Here is a 16,605-nt window from a genome sequence, read left to right as displayed (position 1 = left end):
ATATGATTCATTTCTGCCACCACTTGTTGGGAGTTTTTGTTTCTCAGCTATGTTTTTGTATTTTAAGAATGTTTCTGTGTAGTGTGACGAACTTGAAACGTGTGTGAAATGTTCGCCTAGTATATTGGCCTGTTCTTCTATGCTAGTCTGAATACCAGGGGCTGTGAGGATGGGAATTGTAAACGGGGAAAAGTTTCCACTGAGTTTACGAACTTGTTCCCACATTTTCTTAGACGTCATTGAGCTATTTATTGACGTGACATACTTCTGCCAGGATTCTTTTTCAGAGTTGCGACGGACGTATCGAGCTTTAGCTTTGGCCTTTTTAAAAGCTGTAAGATTTTCGTGTGTAGGGTACCTTCGGAAAACACCCCATGCTTTATTTTGTCGCTTTTTGGCCTCCTTACATTCCCGAGACCACCACGTCTTGTGTTTTTGTCGCACCACACCTAAGGACTGTGGAATGGTGAGATGAGCGGCAGTGATAATGCAAGTCGTGAACAACTCATTTAGTCTGTCGACACTAAGGGCATCTGAGAAAACTGCTCCTAGATTCGCCTCTACTTTAAAAAGCTCCCAATCTGCTAAGTGAAGTTTCCACCGTTTCGGTTTGGTCGGCATGACTGATGGTGAGGATGATAAGCTGATTATTGCTGGCAGGTGGTCGCTACTATACGGGTTGTTCAGAACATCCCATTTAAAATCATTAAAAAGGGAAGGTGAACTAAAAGCCAAATCTAAAAAACTCATTTTTCCTGACCTTGGTGAACAGTACGTGGGCTTACAGGAGTTCAATAAGCAAATGTCTGAACTAAGAATAAAATCCTCGATAAGCTGTCCACGTGTATCACTTTTTTCACTTCCCCACAAAGGGGAGTGTGCATTAAAATCTCCTACTACTAGGTAGGGCTCTGGTAGTTGGCAAAAAAGGTTTTCTAGATCATGGAGTGTTATTTTAAGATTTGGTTCAAGATAGACAGAACACACAGTAAGAGTTTTAAAGGCAATTATTGTGGCTGCTACAGCTTCTAAGGGAGTGTTTAATTTCAGTTCTTGAGCTGGAACTCCACTTTGCAATATGATGGCCGCACCACCCGAAAGCCTGCTTGCTTGCTCTCGATCTCGGCGGAAGACTTGATATTTTTTCAGTATATTCGAGTGCATGCAACCTAAATTTGTTTCCTGTACGCACAGTGCAACTGGCGAGACTGTATCTAGAATGTCTTTTATGTCATTAATATTCTTTAGAAGTCCTCTACAGTTCCACTGTACCAGGAATGCCATCTTATTTTGTTGAAAGCTTAGAAATTAAGTTAGGTTTTTTCCAGGGCCCGTGATTCGGGCCTTGTCTGTTTTGGTTCTTTCCAAGGAGCTCTGCCGTCTCTGTGACGAAGACGGCAAAGAGCTGTCCTGGCCTATGTCCATTACCTCGTCTGAGGTGCTGGACGAACGTGCCAGAGGCACGTGTTCTTTCTTTTTAGACCTTGCCTCGTGGGCGGAGGTCTTGTGGCCCGCCGACCCTGAGGGACGCGTAGCCTGTTTTGGGGGTGGTGGAGGAGCGGGAGCTGCTTCCACCGGGGCAGGGGATGGCACTACCTCAGCCTCGTTTGAGGTCTGGGTAGGTGCCGAAGGCCGTTGTGGTGCCCCGCCCTGTCGCACCACATCGGCGAGATTTGGTTTCGCTGTGAACTGAAATGCGTTCTTGGTTTTGTTGTACTGAGTACGTGCCTCTTTGTATGTGATGTTCTTTGTTGTTTTTAGTGTAATGATCTGCTTTTCTTCTTTCCATTTTTGGCAGGATCGAGAGTATGCGGGGTGATCCCCCTCACAGTTTGCACAGCGTGGGTTTGCGGTGTAGTTATCAGAGTTGTGGTCGTTCGCAGCACATTTCGCACAAGTTCTGCGGCCACGGCAACTTTGCGAACCATGGCCGTATTTCTGGCAGTTGAAGCATCTCCTCGGATTTGGGATGTACGGTCGGACGTTTATTTTGATGTATCCGACTTCAATTGACTCTGGGAGGGTGCAGCTATTGAAAGTCAGAACCAGATGTTTTGTAGGGATCTCCTTGTTATCCTTTCGGATTTTTATTCTGTGAACTGCTATGACGTTTTGGTCTGCTAGTCCTTCTGCCATTTCATCTTCAGTGAGAGCAATGAAGTCTATCGCAGATATTACTCCTTTTACAATGTTCAAGGATCGGTGGGGAGTGATGACGACAGGGATGTCCCCAAGCGACACAATGTTTTTCAGGTTGGAGGACTGGCACTTGGTTTGTACTTCTAGCAAGAGGTCACCATTTGCAAGTTTTGATACTTTATATCCAGGGCCCAGGTCTTTAGTGAGACACTTTGACACTATGAAAGGGGAGATTTTTCGAGCGGGTTTTTCAAGCTCCTCGCTATGTATGACATGGAACTTTGGGAAAGTCTCTTTTGTTTTCACAAAGAAATGGCTTGTAGCATCGGTCCGCCCTCGTTTGTTTGGAGGGCGATCATTTGTTTGGGAGAAAGAATCCATGAAAGGGTTTGTGTTTTCGGTAGTTGTGCCTGCCACCCACCATGGAGCCCGACGAGGGGACGGGACAGGAACTTGCAAGAAGTCCTGCCCACGCCAGCAGTACACCGCTACTATAACCAAATATGGGCAACTCAGGGTAGCTACTCCACACAAGGTTAACCCTCGCCGCCAAGAAAAAAGGAAAAACAAGAAGTGAGGAGGAGACAGGACAGTGCTGAGAAAAGAGATAGGAAAGTGGAAGATGAAGTGGAGGACAGGAAAAGGCGACTGCCGATTTCCCCCGGGTGGGTCAGCCCGGAGGTGCCGTCTGTGGGAAGCGTGGGCCAAAGTGGTGTGTTGCCTCCGCCGAGGGGCCTTAAAGGTCCAAACACTCGGCATCGGCTCAACCACCAGGATCCCCTTTTCCCCAGACACGGCGATGCCACGCACGGCTAAGCGTGGGTGCTCGGGGTCCGTGGTGTCGCACAAAACACACAAACACCTGCTTTAACAGGTGCCCCCTGCGGGGCTTTTGCAGAGTTAAAAAATAGCCCTGGGCTAAAGCGCTTACCTAAACACCCCCCCCCCCCTTTTTTTTTTGTCCTTACTCACTTTTATCCTACACTTCTGCAATATGCCCCATTTTATTCTATATATATTAAATTTAAGAAGGACAAGATGTGATTATTGCAATTAGTGCGAGAGTGATGCATTAGTTTGGCACCACACAGAACAGAAGCAAAGTCATTAACAGCCAGACATGACTAGTCCGGCACTCACTCTGACATAGCCCATTTTCCTCCCCTAAAGAAGCAGAAAAGAACAGACAGAACTATTTGAGAGATGAAGGGCGATAGTGATAGGGATGAAGGTGGCGGTGTAAAAAAAAATTACTTGCATCAGCTCTTTCAATTAAATTTTTTTTTATGTAGTCCACTGTCACAGGATGGAAGCCCGTTATACTTTGTGGCACGGACAGAGGCTCTTTATTTTTCTTTCCTTTTGCATGCCTCAACATAATATATGTCACAGGATGGAGGGGAAACTATTAAAACTTCTGTGATAATATAAGCAGGTGCAGATCACCTCACATGAAAGGGGCCTCTGAGAATGGTGGGGAATCCCTGCTTTTGCAGCTCGACAAGGTCTCTCCTGTTGCTAAACAAATCAGTCGGATTAAGCAGGGACCCCGTCTCATTCTTAGTTTTCCTCTTCATACCTGTTGCTAAGTTACGTTATTTGCCGTCCTATATATGAAGCAGGTTAGAATAAATTGGCCCTCTCCTCCTATCTTCGGAGATAAGACCCTGGGCCGCAGCCTCCTTAGCCCACATCTTAATTCAGCGCTGCTTGGCCACCAGCTCATTAATGGCCAGAGATTAAGACCCGCAGAAGCAAGAAGTCCCTTTTAAATGAAAAAATATTGGGAAAGATGGTCAGCTTGATGAATGTAGCTCAGTTTGACATTATCAATATTTAAAACCATGCAAAAGTTGGAAAAAAAGTGTGTTCCAGAATGAGTAAAAAGCCCGACCTGCTCGGTCTCACTTTGTGCAAGAACTTTTTGGCAGTTTCTTGGAACAGGAGCTTGTGGGTAAATGCAACATTGAATGGAAGGAAGGAACAGCTCAAACGGACCGGACGTAGGAAGGCGAGACAGGCGCATGAGCAGCTCATGTGTCTGTCTCGCCTTCCTACACGTCCCGTCCGTTTGAGCTTTTCCTTCCTTCCATTCAACATGAACCAGCCAGCCCGACAAAGCTCTCTTCTTGAAATGCAACATTATGTCTTTTGCTTGTCACCATACAGTGCAATAGCGCCTATGTGTGTGTCAATTTTTATGCTGGATTAAAATTTCAGAAATTGTTGAGCACTCTTTCTGTGAATGTAGCTTTGTTGCATATGCAAAAAATATATCTTTCATTACCTTTGAAATAATTCACAGAAGGAATTAAGGGTTGAGCAATGAATATGGGTTCTGCACACTATTCGAAGCACTGTTTTATGTGTTTAAAAAAGCTCGCGCGGTAATAGGTAGTGTAATGTCTGTGATATTGTTAGTGGCCCCAGGTCCACCAGGAGCCAGAGACAGCTTGAACACACATGGCAATGTAGTGGACCCACGGACGGCAACGAAAATGACAGGAAAACAATAAAACAAAAAGAGCATCCTACATGAATGGCATTGTTTAATGCCAATGGCTGGCAGCGAGGTGTGGGACAGCAGCGTGTGTCGCCTGCATGTGGCTTGCAGCGTTGAGCGCTTGCGTCAGATAACATACGGGCTGGCGGCTGGCAGGGTACCATGATGCCTTGCCGAATGCCAGTCTCACGCGGCCACGTTACCTGACCGTTCCAGCTAACGGCATCACTGTTCGGATGCGCACGTGTGGCCAGTCCGCATGAGCTGTCATCCACATCTACATCATTACAATGCATTTTTATTTGCACAAGGTCTAATTATCATTAAATTTAGTCCCCAGTGTCCGTTTATTAAAATTGTACTTTTGACAAATTAAATACACATTTGCAGAAATACATTTTTAGTTCATTGCCAATATGCTACCCCAAATATGATTTTGAGCACTGATCTTTGAAGGCAGCTTGAAGTGTGCTTGAAATATATTTTCAAGGAATACCCATTTTCATAATTGAGGTATACTTTAGGCACATTGCTTTCACATTTACAAAAGTACATTTTAAATTCATTTTCAAGATGCTGCCCCAAATATGATTTTAAGCATGGTTTTTCTAAGGATGCTTGAAGGGTGCTGCAAATATATCTTCAAGGGCCACCCATTTACTATACCTGAAGTGTACTTCAGACAAATTTATTTCATATTTGCAAAAGTACATATTTAATTCATTTTAAGTATGTAAAAAATGCCTACATATTTTTTCACCTATTTGAACTATACTCGAAATGTACTTTCAGATACGATATTTTTGACACATTTTAAAAATACATTTTGAATATTCAGCAAGGAATTTGATGAACATATTTCAGACATATTTTGAGCACATTCGTGAATACGAATTACATTTAAAATGCGTAAAAAATATGCCGCTGTGTATTCCAAACGTACTTCTTTTTGCTAAGGGGGCCACGGCAGCTCTGGGAGCCATGACCGAATCTTTGGCAGTTGAAACAACGTCTAGGGTTTGGAATGTAGGGCCGGATGTCTACTTTGATGTAACCGACTTCAATGGATTCAGGGAGTTTGCTGGAGTTGAAAGTCAGAACTATGTGCTTTGTTGGTATTTCTTGGTTGTTCTTCCGGATTTTGATCCTGTGTACACCGATCACATTTTGCTCAGAAAGACCTTCAAGAAGTTCTTCTTCGGTGAGTGACAGGAAGTCATTCTCTGATATCACGCCTTGGACTGTGTTCAAGGATCTGTGAGCACTGACCGTTATTGGGATATCCCCAAATGTTGTAAGTTGCTGAAGGTTGCTGTACTGGAGTTTGCTTTGCAGCTCAAGCAGGAGATCCCCGCTAGCCAGTTTACTAACTTTGTATCCTGGGCCTAGTATGGTTGTGAGAGACCTAGATACTGCAAAGGGGGATATTAGCCGAGCTTGTTTGGCAGGGCTTTCACTGTGGATCACATGATATTTAGGGAAAGTGTCATGCTTTGCTGAAAAGAACTGGGCTGATACATCGGTCCGCCTTTTCTTGGAAAGGCGATCAGTTTGTTTGGAGGAAGAAGCCATAAATAATGTATGATGTTCGGCCGCGGCGCCAGCCACCCACCATGGAGCCCAACGAGGGGACGGGGCAGGAATTGGCAGGCAAGTCCTGTCCACGTCAGCTGTACACCGTAACTATAACCTAATATGGCGTAACTCAGGGTAGTCAGCCACACAAGGTTAACCCTCGCCACCTGGAAGTAAGGAAAAACCGGAAGAGAGTAGAGGACAGGAGAGTTGTAGGATAGAAGATAGGAAAGTGAAAGATGAAGGGGAGGATAGGAAAAGGCGACTGCCGATTTCCCCCGGGTGGGTCAGCCCGAAGGTGCCGTCTGTGGGAAGCGTGGGCCAAAGTGGTGTGTTGCCTCCGCCGAGGGGCCTTAAAGGTCCAAACACTCGGCATCGGCTCAACCACCAGGATCCCCTTTTCCCCAGACACGGCGATGCCACGCACGGCTAAGCGTGGGTGCTCGGGGTCCGTGGTGTCGCACAGTACACGCAAACATCTGCTTTAGCAGATGCCCCCTGCGGGGTCCATGAAAGGGTTTGCTTTTTCGGTAGTTGTGCCAGCCACCCACCACGGAGCCCAACAAGGGGGCGAGACAGGAAACTTGCAACAAGCCCTGCCGACGCCAGCTGTACACCTCTACTATAACCGAATATGGGTAACTCAGGGTAGCTACTCCACACAAGGTTAACCCTTGCCGCCAGGAAAAAAGAAAAAGCAAGAAAGGAGGAGGAGACAGGACAGGGCCAAGAAAAGGGATAGGAAAGTGAAAGATAAGGGGGAGGACAGGAAAAGGCGACTGCCGATTTCCCCCGGGTGGGTCAGCCCGGAGGTGCTGTCTGTGGGAAGCGTGGGCCAAAGTGGTGTGTTGCCTCCGCCGAGGGGCCTTAAGGGTCCAAACACTCGGCATCGGCTCAACCACCAGGATCCCCTTTTCCCCAGACACGGCAATGCCACGCACGGCTAAGCGTGGGTGCTGGGGTCCGTGGTGTCGCACAGTACACGCAAACACCTGCTTTAACAGGTGCCCCCTGCGGGGTGTTTAGAGGAAGTGTTCAGGGACTTGGAATGGGAGCAGTTAGGGATAAGGGTAGATGGAGAATACCTCGGTAATCTGCGATTTGCTGATGACATTGCCTTGCTAAGGAACTCGGGAGATGAGCTGCAAATAATGATTGATGACCTAGACAGGAAAAGTAGAAAGGTAGGCTTGAAAATCAATATGCAGAAGACTAAGGTAATGTTCAACAGCATCGGGAAGGAACAGCAGTTTACATTAGGTAGCGAAATACTGGAAGTAGTAGGCGAATATGTCTACTTAGGACAGGTAGTAACCGCAGATCCGGACTTTGAAAAGGAAATAACAAGAAGAATAAGATTGGGATGGAGCGCATTTGACAAGCACTCGCAGATTATGACTAGCAGCTTACCGGTATCGCTCAAGAGGAAAGTATACAACAGTTGCATCTTACCTGTACTCACCTATGGGGCTGAAACGTGGAGGCTAACCAAGAGAGTTCTACTTAAGTTGAGCACAACCCCGAGGGCTATGGAACGAAAAATGGTAGGGGTAACATTAAGAGATAGAAAGGGTGCAGAGTGGGTCAGAGAAATAACTCAAGTTACCGACATTCTAGTAGAAATTAAGAAGAAGAAATGGACATGGGCAGGACATGTAGTGCGAAGAGAGGATAACCGATGGTCGCTGAGGGTAACAAACTGGATTCCAAGGGAAGGAAAGCGTAGCAGGGGGCGGCAGAAAGTTAAGTGGGCGGATTAGATTAAGAAGTTCGCAGGGGTCAAGTGTATGAAGCTAGCACTATGGGAGAGGCCTTCGCCCTGCAGTGGGTATAATCAGGCTGACGATGATGATGATGAAAATTATGGTGAAGAAAGCCTCTGTAAACAGCGTACAAATAGAGTAATTCATAAGGAAGTTAGCAACTGAAATTTAAAAAACAAAATGATGCAATTCTTTTACTAAGGATATGTAACATCTTAAGAAACGTGTTTAAAACAACACAATAAAAATGACAATCATATGCTGTTCCCCAGTCTAGTAAAAAAGGTGTACGACTCTAAAGAAAGGGCAAGTGGCTCTTCTTGTACCATGCTCGAGTTATTAGCCCCGATTTTTTTTTTATTTTATATACACTAGAGGTGTGTGCTGTTGTCTGTTGTTATCTGTTTTGGGAGCCAAGGCCCAGTCAGGCTTGCCGCCTTTTGCCTTGGTTTCCCCTTTCTTGTAAAGGAAAGAAATAAACTTTTAACTCCAACTCCAACTCCAATATGCAGAAGCATATTCTTCCTCAAACAGAATTTTTTTAGCTCCTCAAATATCTTCCTAGTGGTATTTTGCAGTCTATAGAGAACAGGATATATATCATGTAACCAGAAAAGTTTCAAACTCAGAAGCTGGTGCCAAAAAAAAAATGAAAAAGAACTCTCTTGCCACCCATCCTACAACAGCGGTGCCATGCTCCCTTGAAACCTGGCCAGTTAAAAAGATACCATTTACTTTCCTGTCTGCCTTTTTTTCTTTTTCTTTTTTAACCCTGTAACTGGGTTGGAAGTACTTCGTCGAAAGGTAGACACAAGCCAGACGGGCGAGTAGCGTGTGAATACGACCCAATACGTTATTTATACTAACAAGCTTCTCGGTCAAAGACTGCCTGCGGGAGCGCAAATTCCCGAGGACCTCGCTAGAAAACGAGTTTATGGTATCCGATAGCGCAGACATAGATACACACGCGAAAGAGGCGACGCAGAGCGCAGGCTTTCCCAAGGCATCGCTAATCACGCTCGCATTCTCGAGGAAAGCAAAACGACACAGACAGTCGGCGTAGCGACATAACACGTATGCGCAAGACATCTGCGTACTGAAATTGACACCGAGCAATGCAAGCGACACCATCAATTATGTTAGAATTGTTTTACTAGTTCTGCGAAATGCGCTGTTAATTTAAACGCACTATCGCGCACAAGGCAAATCTAATCAAAAAAGCACACTTTTTTTTTAATATTCGTGATGACCTTCCCGCCACGAATTGCTTCATACTATCCTCGGAAACGAAAAAAAAAAGTGTAGACTGAAAAAAAAAAAAAAAAAAGGTTTACAGCTGACCGTTATCAAACAGCGGCAACAAGCGAGACGACCAGAGGCTCGCACGATGAGCGCGGCGCCTTTCCATTCACGCTGAATAATGCCGAAATCGTTGAAGTCCTTATCTGTAGCAATATATACACACACTGCAGTGCCAACGTAATTCCGTCTCTCAGAAGCATCGGCGACAAACGTCGCTTTTCTCCCCGGTAGATTTCGTAACACGTTCCTCAGCTGATCGCGATTTTTTGAGGATCTTCAGCGACACCGGCGCTTGAACATCGGTCTGATAGTCCCTGGTACACTCGGATCATATCAGAATGAAGCGTGAACGGTGACAAACGCGACCACTTTTCACAAAACACTACAAATTTTGTCACAAACAAGCAACAGCAATACATTTTCAATGGACGAGTTAGGTGGGAACCCGCATATTTCCACCATCTTGCCCAGATTGGCCAGACTTCGCAGCGCCCCCTGTCGTTCATTAGAGTTGCGAATAAGCTTAATTTGAGGTATGAGAGCCACTCATTCGGCAAAAAAACACTTGACCGAATCAGGATCATCGTAGATGGCGGCTTTACTGCTATGACGACGCGTACCGGCTGCAGTATTTCTGCTGCTACGAAGAAATACTAATAAAATAAACAACTGCAGCTACCACACAACCAGTCAGAGGTAAGCAGTCAGTGCGCAGGTAATGGGATTTCTCTGCAAGAGCAGAGGACTGTCAGGAGGCTGACAGATGCGAGCTCCTTCGCATAGCGCCGCCAGAAGCGGCACATTTCCCTTGCTCCTTTGAGCGCAGTAGAGCAAACAAGTTTGACTGTGGGGATGACGTGAATTAGTTTTTTTAACAAGTGTGAAGACTTGCGTTCCACGCTGTGAATTCTTGCGTGCGCACTGAGTACCGCCATTAACACTCTAGGTTAGAGCGGATATTTGTTTTCCCCGCGCACAGTAGATTTTTTTTTTACACATATCTCGATCAGCACATCACGACATGCATGCAATGCTCTATCTTTCGTTCATTCACAGACTATCATTTAAAATTACTACAGTACTGGAGACGCTGCTTGAGACAGTTCACCATGCATACCGCTGCCCGAGGCGGCCGAATCTTTTAGTTCACTTCGGTGAAACTTCCGTGTCAACGCGTTCATTTACAACAATTTGAGACATTCCGGCCTTCGCACGATCCCTCCTTTCTTTGGGAGGGTACCGTATCATGAGGATACAAGCATTTTTTTCCATTATTCCAGCAATATTATCTTTAGCTTCACAAGTGATGAGCGCACATTAAAACGCGCGCGCCGTTTTTACTGCCGCTCGCCGAACTCTTAGCGTCAGCTCTATGACGAATTCTCGCTCGCTGAAATGTCTGTTGCGTACATCATGAGAATAATCACTCCCTGTTTTACCCATTCAAATTTTGATTAAGGAAGGTTCTGTGAGCTTATGTTTCGGGTAGCAATGGGAGCTTGCGCCGGGTTCTCTCTTACGTCCGGGTGCAGAGCAGTAACGGACCGTAGCAACAGCTTTATTTAAGCTGTGTGTGCGCTTGTCCTGTGCACGTGGTTCCTGCTTTCTTGTGTATCTGTGTATATCGTAGCGCGAAGATTCTTTAAATGATGAACCAACTAACCCCCCTTGCTGCTTTGGTTGGCGCTTGCGTTGCCTACCCTTCAGCAGTGCGAGCGCTGGGCCGTGGGGCAAACGGGGCACGGCATGCACGAGTGTCATGTCCCATCTGAGAATGGTAGCCCGTGCAGGGGAGGGGGTTGGAGGTAAGGAGTCTCTGCTTCGAGGCTGCACGCCCAACCCTCTCTGGCTTATATCAGCAAACTTTTGTTTGCAATACTTTTCTTGTGCACAGCGGCCGCAACGACGGCGCTGTGCAGTCTAACTGGTTCTCTTTTTACTTCCTGTGACACTGCCATGCATTCGAACCAGCTGACCCAGACAGCCGTTTGCGCCATCTATGTATCGCATCGCAGTTTTTCTACAGCACAAGCGCTAAGCTGACTCGCAAATTATAGGAAAAAAAAAAGACGCAGCGGTTACAGATTTGGATCCCATATGTTTAAACTACCGTTATTCTGCTATCTATTGTATTATGTGTATTATAAATATTAGTAACGCGCATTTTATCTGTAATGTGTTGTGTTGTGTTGTGTTGGGTTTAGTGGCGCATAAGCAACTTAGGCTATCATGCGCCAATTTCATGGTTACGAGTGTTGTATTTATGTAATTTAATCTTACATTCTGTTTAGGACGTTTGCTTCTATTAAAAACCTGAAAACACAGGGCAAATCAACAAGCGCATTTTCACCCAAAAGCAAAGCTGGATGAAGAGGAATGTGTTGTTTGTAAAACTGTGTAAAATGTTTTTTCCTCAGTTGTTCAAGTTGTCTGCATGAGATTAAAATGTGGATGACTGTTAGCTCGTGTCCGCATGATCCACACAGGGGCTTATCCTGTTTAGTTAAAATGAAACTATGTGTTAAATGTGTGTGTCCTATGCGAAGACGGCATAGAGCCACTTCTTTGGAACGTTCAAGATGGGTGCTCGATTTCCACTCTTCTATTACAGGCTTTATGAGGTGTAGCTTGTTATTTGTTTCAGTGTTCCAAGTGGACTGCCATTTTTGTATCAGTCTACTCTGTACCAATTTCATGCAGTCTTGAGATGGTATCTGCACTTGTTTTATTTTCTTGTCTCGAGCTTTGGCAGCGCACATATCTGCTTTTTCATTACCTCGGATTCCTACATGACTGGGTACCCAGCAAATTTTTATGCTTCGTCCTTCATCTGTAAGTGTTGCTATGCTGTGTATGATGTTTCCAAGTATTGGTATAACTGCATTTCTTGTGTGAAGGGCTGTGACTACACTTAGGGAATCTGTGTAAATAATACTTCTCCTGAGGTTTTCTTTCATTATTTTCTCTATGGCAACAGAGACAGCATAGCATTCAGCAGTAAAGATGGACGCGCACTGTGGAAGTCTCATTATTTCCTCCCATTCGCCTTGAACAACTGCGCTTCCGACATAATGATCTGTTTTCGAGCCATCCGTGTAAAAGTCTGTGAAGTTACTGTATTTTTCTTTCAGCTGAAGGAATTCTTGTATGAAGTGCTCTTGTGGGGTTATTGTTTTTTGGAACTGTGTAAGAGAGAGGTCGCAAACTTCAGGGACCAGGTACCAAGGAGGCAGAGGGTTAGGTCTTTTGGCAATGCTAGGTAAACAATCCGGTAGCTCAACCTCTTGACACATTTGCTCAAATCTTAGGAGCAGTGGTCTCACTGCATTGGGTTTGTTGGTGAATAGTGTTCTAGAAGGGCATTTAGTTACTAGAGAATAGCAGATATGCTTTGGCAGAGATCTGATTTTAAATATATAGGCACATGTAAGTGAAGTTCTTCTGATTTCAAGAGGAGGTTCATTTGTTTCCACAAGCAGACTGGATATAGGAGAAGTTCGGTATGCTCCACATGAGAGTCGAAGTCCTGTGTTATGTACCGGGTCTAGTTTTTTTAAATATGATGGTCTAGCTGACCCATACACTATGCAGCCATAGTCTAAGGTGGAGCGTACGACAGATCTGTAAATGTGTTTAAGGCATGTCCTGTCAGCGCCCCAGTGTTTACGGGAAAGAACTTTTAGTATGTTTAGAGATTTGGAAGCCTTTTTCTTCAGGACATTTATATGAGGAAGAAAGGTGAGTTTTTTGTCAAAAGTTACGCCTAGAAATTTGTGTTCGTTTTTCACCGGTAATTTCGTTTTGTTCAGGTGTAGTGTAGGATCTGTTTGTAAGCCTCGTTTGAGAGAGAATAGGAGAGCCACTGTTTTTTGAGGAGAAAACTGAAATCCGTTTGTGTCTGCCCATGCTGCTAGTTTATTTATGGTCAACTGCACCTGTCTTTCACATGTAGATACGTTAGAGGATGTGTATGCAATCTGTAGATCGTCAACATAAGCTGAATACATTACGGATTTCGGGATAACTGTGCTTATGGAATTCATTTTTACTATAAAGAGAGTTGTGCTTAAGACGCATCCCTGTGGTACGCCATTCTCCTGTACAAAGTTCTTTGAAAAAGTTGAGCCCAAACGCACACGGAATGAGCGATTTGACAAGAAGTCCTTTAGACAGTTTAACATCCTACCACGTATGCCTAAATATGCTAGGTCACGGAGGATGCCAAACCTCCATGTAGTATCATACGCCTTTTCCATATCAAAGAAGACGGCAAGGCAGTGCTGTTTGTGAATAAATGCTTCACGAACAGTGTTTTCAAGGCGGACTAGATGGTCCGTGGTAGAACATGCTGTTTTGAACCCACATTGGTGTATGTGTTGTGTTGTGTTGGGTTTTATGGCGCATAAGCAACTAAGGCTATCATGCGCCAAGAGCGAGGTTAATGTATGTTCTGGTTGCAAAATAGGAAATGGATATGTTTAATCTATAGTTTATTTAAAAAGCTTCCTTCTTCTAGGAAACTGAGAACAGATGCTAGGTTTACAAGTGCTCTTTCTCCTAAAAGCAAGGTGGGATGGAATGGGATGGTATGATTGTAAAATATAGTAAAATGTTTTCTCCGTAGTGCCTCAAGTTTTGAGCATGTAATTAGAATGTGGTTTACAGTGAGTATCTCGTCGCATTCTTCACAGGTCGGTTTGTTATGTTTCATTAGCAGAAAGTTATGTGTTAGATGTGTATGTCCAATACGAAGACGGCATACTATCACTTCCATAAAACGTTGTTGATGTGTGCTCGATTGCCATTCTCCTAGTACAGGCTTTATGAGACGCAACTTATTATTTTCTTGGTTGTTCCATCTGGACTGCCATTTATTCATCTGTTTATGTTTTATTAATTTCAAGCAATCACTATGTGGTATGTTTACTTTCTGAATCAATTTGTTGTGGGCAAGTGCAGCACATTTGTCTGCTCTTTCATTGCCGTCAATGCCTACGTGACTAGGGACCCAACAGAACACTATGTTATGTCCTTGTGTCGTGATCATTTTTACATTATGTATTATGTCACCGATTAGAGGCATGGCAGCATTTCTGTGATTTAAAGCCATCAGTACACTCAACGAATCGGTGTAGATGACACTGTTCCCAATGCCTTCATTCACTATTTTTTCTACAGCTGTCAGGATAGCATAGGATTCAGCTGTAAAGATTGATGCGCACTGAGGAAGCCTAATTATTTGTTCCCAGTTCTCTTCAACTACGGCACAGCCAACATAAGTAGAAGTTTTTGATCCATCTGTATAAAACTCTGTATAATTACTGTACTTTTCTTTTATTGTGCGAAATTCTTGTATTATATGCTCTTTAGGAGTTTGGCTTTTGTTGAAGTGTGTTAGAGTGAGATCGCAGACATTTGGAAGTTTGTACCATGGGGGTAGGGGGCTGTTTTTTGGTGCAGTGTCGGGCAAGGTGTCCAGAATTTCTAACTCACTGCAAATGTTTTCGAAACGCATTATCAGTGGCCTCGTCGCTTGTGGTTTATTTGTGAAAATTACTCGTGAGCGGCATGTTGAGACTATTGGATAGCAGAGGTGTTTTTTCTGTGACCTTATTCTAAGGACATAAGCACATGTAAGTGAAGCCCTTCTATCTTTCAGCGGAGGCTCGTTCGTCTCTGCATATAGACTATCAACAGGGGATGTTCTGTAAGCGCCACAAGAAAGGCGTAAACCTAAGTTATGTACCGGGTCCAATTTCCTTAGGTATGATGGTCTAGCTGACCCGTAGACTATGGACCCGTAGTCCAAGCTAGACCGCACTACAGATCGATATATATGTAGAAGACACGCCCTATCAGACCCCCAGTGTTTCCGAGAGAGAACCTTCAATATGTTTAGAGATTTTATGGCTTTCCTCTTTAGGATGTTTATGTGAGGCAGGAATGTTAGTTTTCTGTCGAACGTTACACCCAAAAATTTATGTTCGCTCTTTACTGGCAACTCAATCCCATTTAAGTGTAACTTGGGATTGATCTGTATACCTCGTTTCAGCGAGAACATTACTGCCACGGTTTTCTGTGGGGAAAATTTGAACCCATTTTTAAAAGCCCATGAGTCTAGTTTATTTAGTGTTAATTGTACTTGTCTTTCACAAATTGATATGTTTGAGGATGTGCAGGCTATTTGAAGGTCGTCGACATACAGCGAGAACATAATGGATTTTGGGATTACCTTGCTGATAGAATTCATTTTTACAATAAACAAAGTTGTACTTAAAATGCATCCCTGAGGTACCCCATTCTCTTGAATAAAGTTCCTCGAGAAGGTGGTACCGAGACGTACTTGAAATGAACGACCTGATAGAAAGTCCTTCAGAACATTTAGCATCCGGCCTCGGATGCCCAAATCTGCTATATCGCGTAGGATCCCGAACCTCCAAGTCGTATCGTATGCCTTTTCCATGTCAAAGAAAACGGCGAGGCAATTTTGTTTATGTATGAACGCTTCCCTGACAGTATTTTCAAGACGCACTAAGTGGTCTGTCGTTGCACACCCTTTTTTAAAACCACACTGATGAACATTAAGAAGTTTATGAGATTCTAAGATGAAAGTTAGTCGGATGTTTAAAACACTTTCAAAACATTTTGCTAAACAGCTGGTCAGAGCTATGGGTCTGTAACTGCCCGCTGAGGTCGGCGGCTTTCCTGGTTTCAGAAACGGAACAATAACGGCTTGTTTCCAAGCCTCTGGGAGTTTACCCAGAGTCCAAATTTTGTTAAAGAATTTCACAAGTGCCTCTACAGAGGATTCGGATAAATGAGCCAGCATTTCGTAATGAATTTCGTCAGGACCAGGCGCAGTCTGTTTTCCAGCAGCAAGGACGTTCTTTACTTCTTGGAGTGTAATAAAACTATTATATGATTCATTTCTGCCACCACTTGTTGGGAGTTTTTGTTTCTCAGCTATGTTTTTGTATTTTAGGAATGTTTCTGTGTAGTGTGACGAACTTGAAACGTGTGCGAAATGTTCGCCTAGTATATTGGCCTGTTCTTCTATGCTAGTCTGAACACCAGGGGCTGTGAGGATGGGAATTGTAAACGGGGAAAAGTTTCCACAGAGTTTACGAACTTGTTCCCACATTTTCTTAGACGTCATTGAGCTATTTATTGACGTTACATACCTCTGCCACGATTCTTTTTCAGCCTTTCGACGAATAAATCGTGCTTCTGCTCTTGCCTTTTTAAATGCTATAAGGTTTCCTTGGGTTGGGTACCTGCGGAAAGTTCCCCAGGCCTTATTTTGTTTCTTTTTTGCATCCCGGC

The sequence above is a fragment of the Amblyomma maculatum genome, chromosome 6 (assembly GCF_055883805.1).
Source record: "Amblyomma maculatum isolate TAMU_Amacu chromosome 6, ASM5588380v1, whole genome shotgun sequence".
Lineage (NCBI taxonomy): Eukaryota > Metazoa > Arthropoda > Arachnida > Ixodida > Ixodidae > Amblyomma > Amblyomma maculatum.
This window is presented reverse-complemented; position numbering follows the sequence as displayed.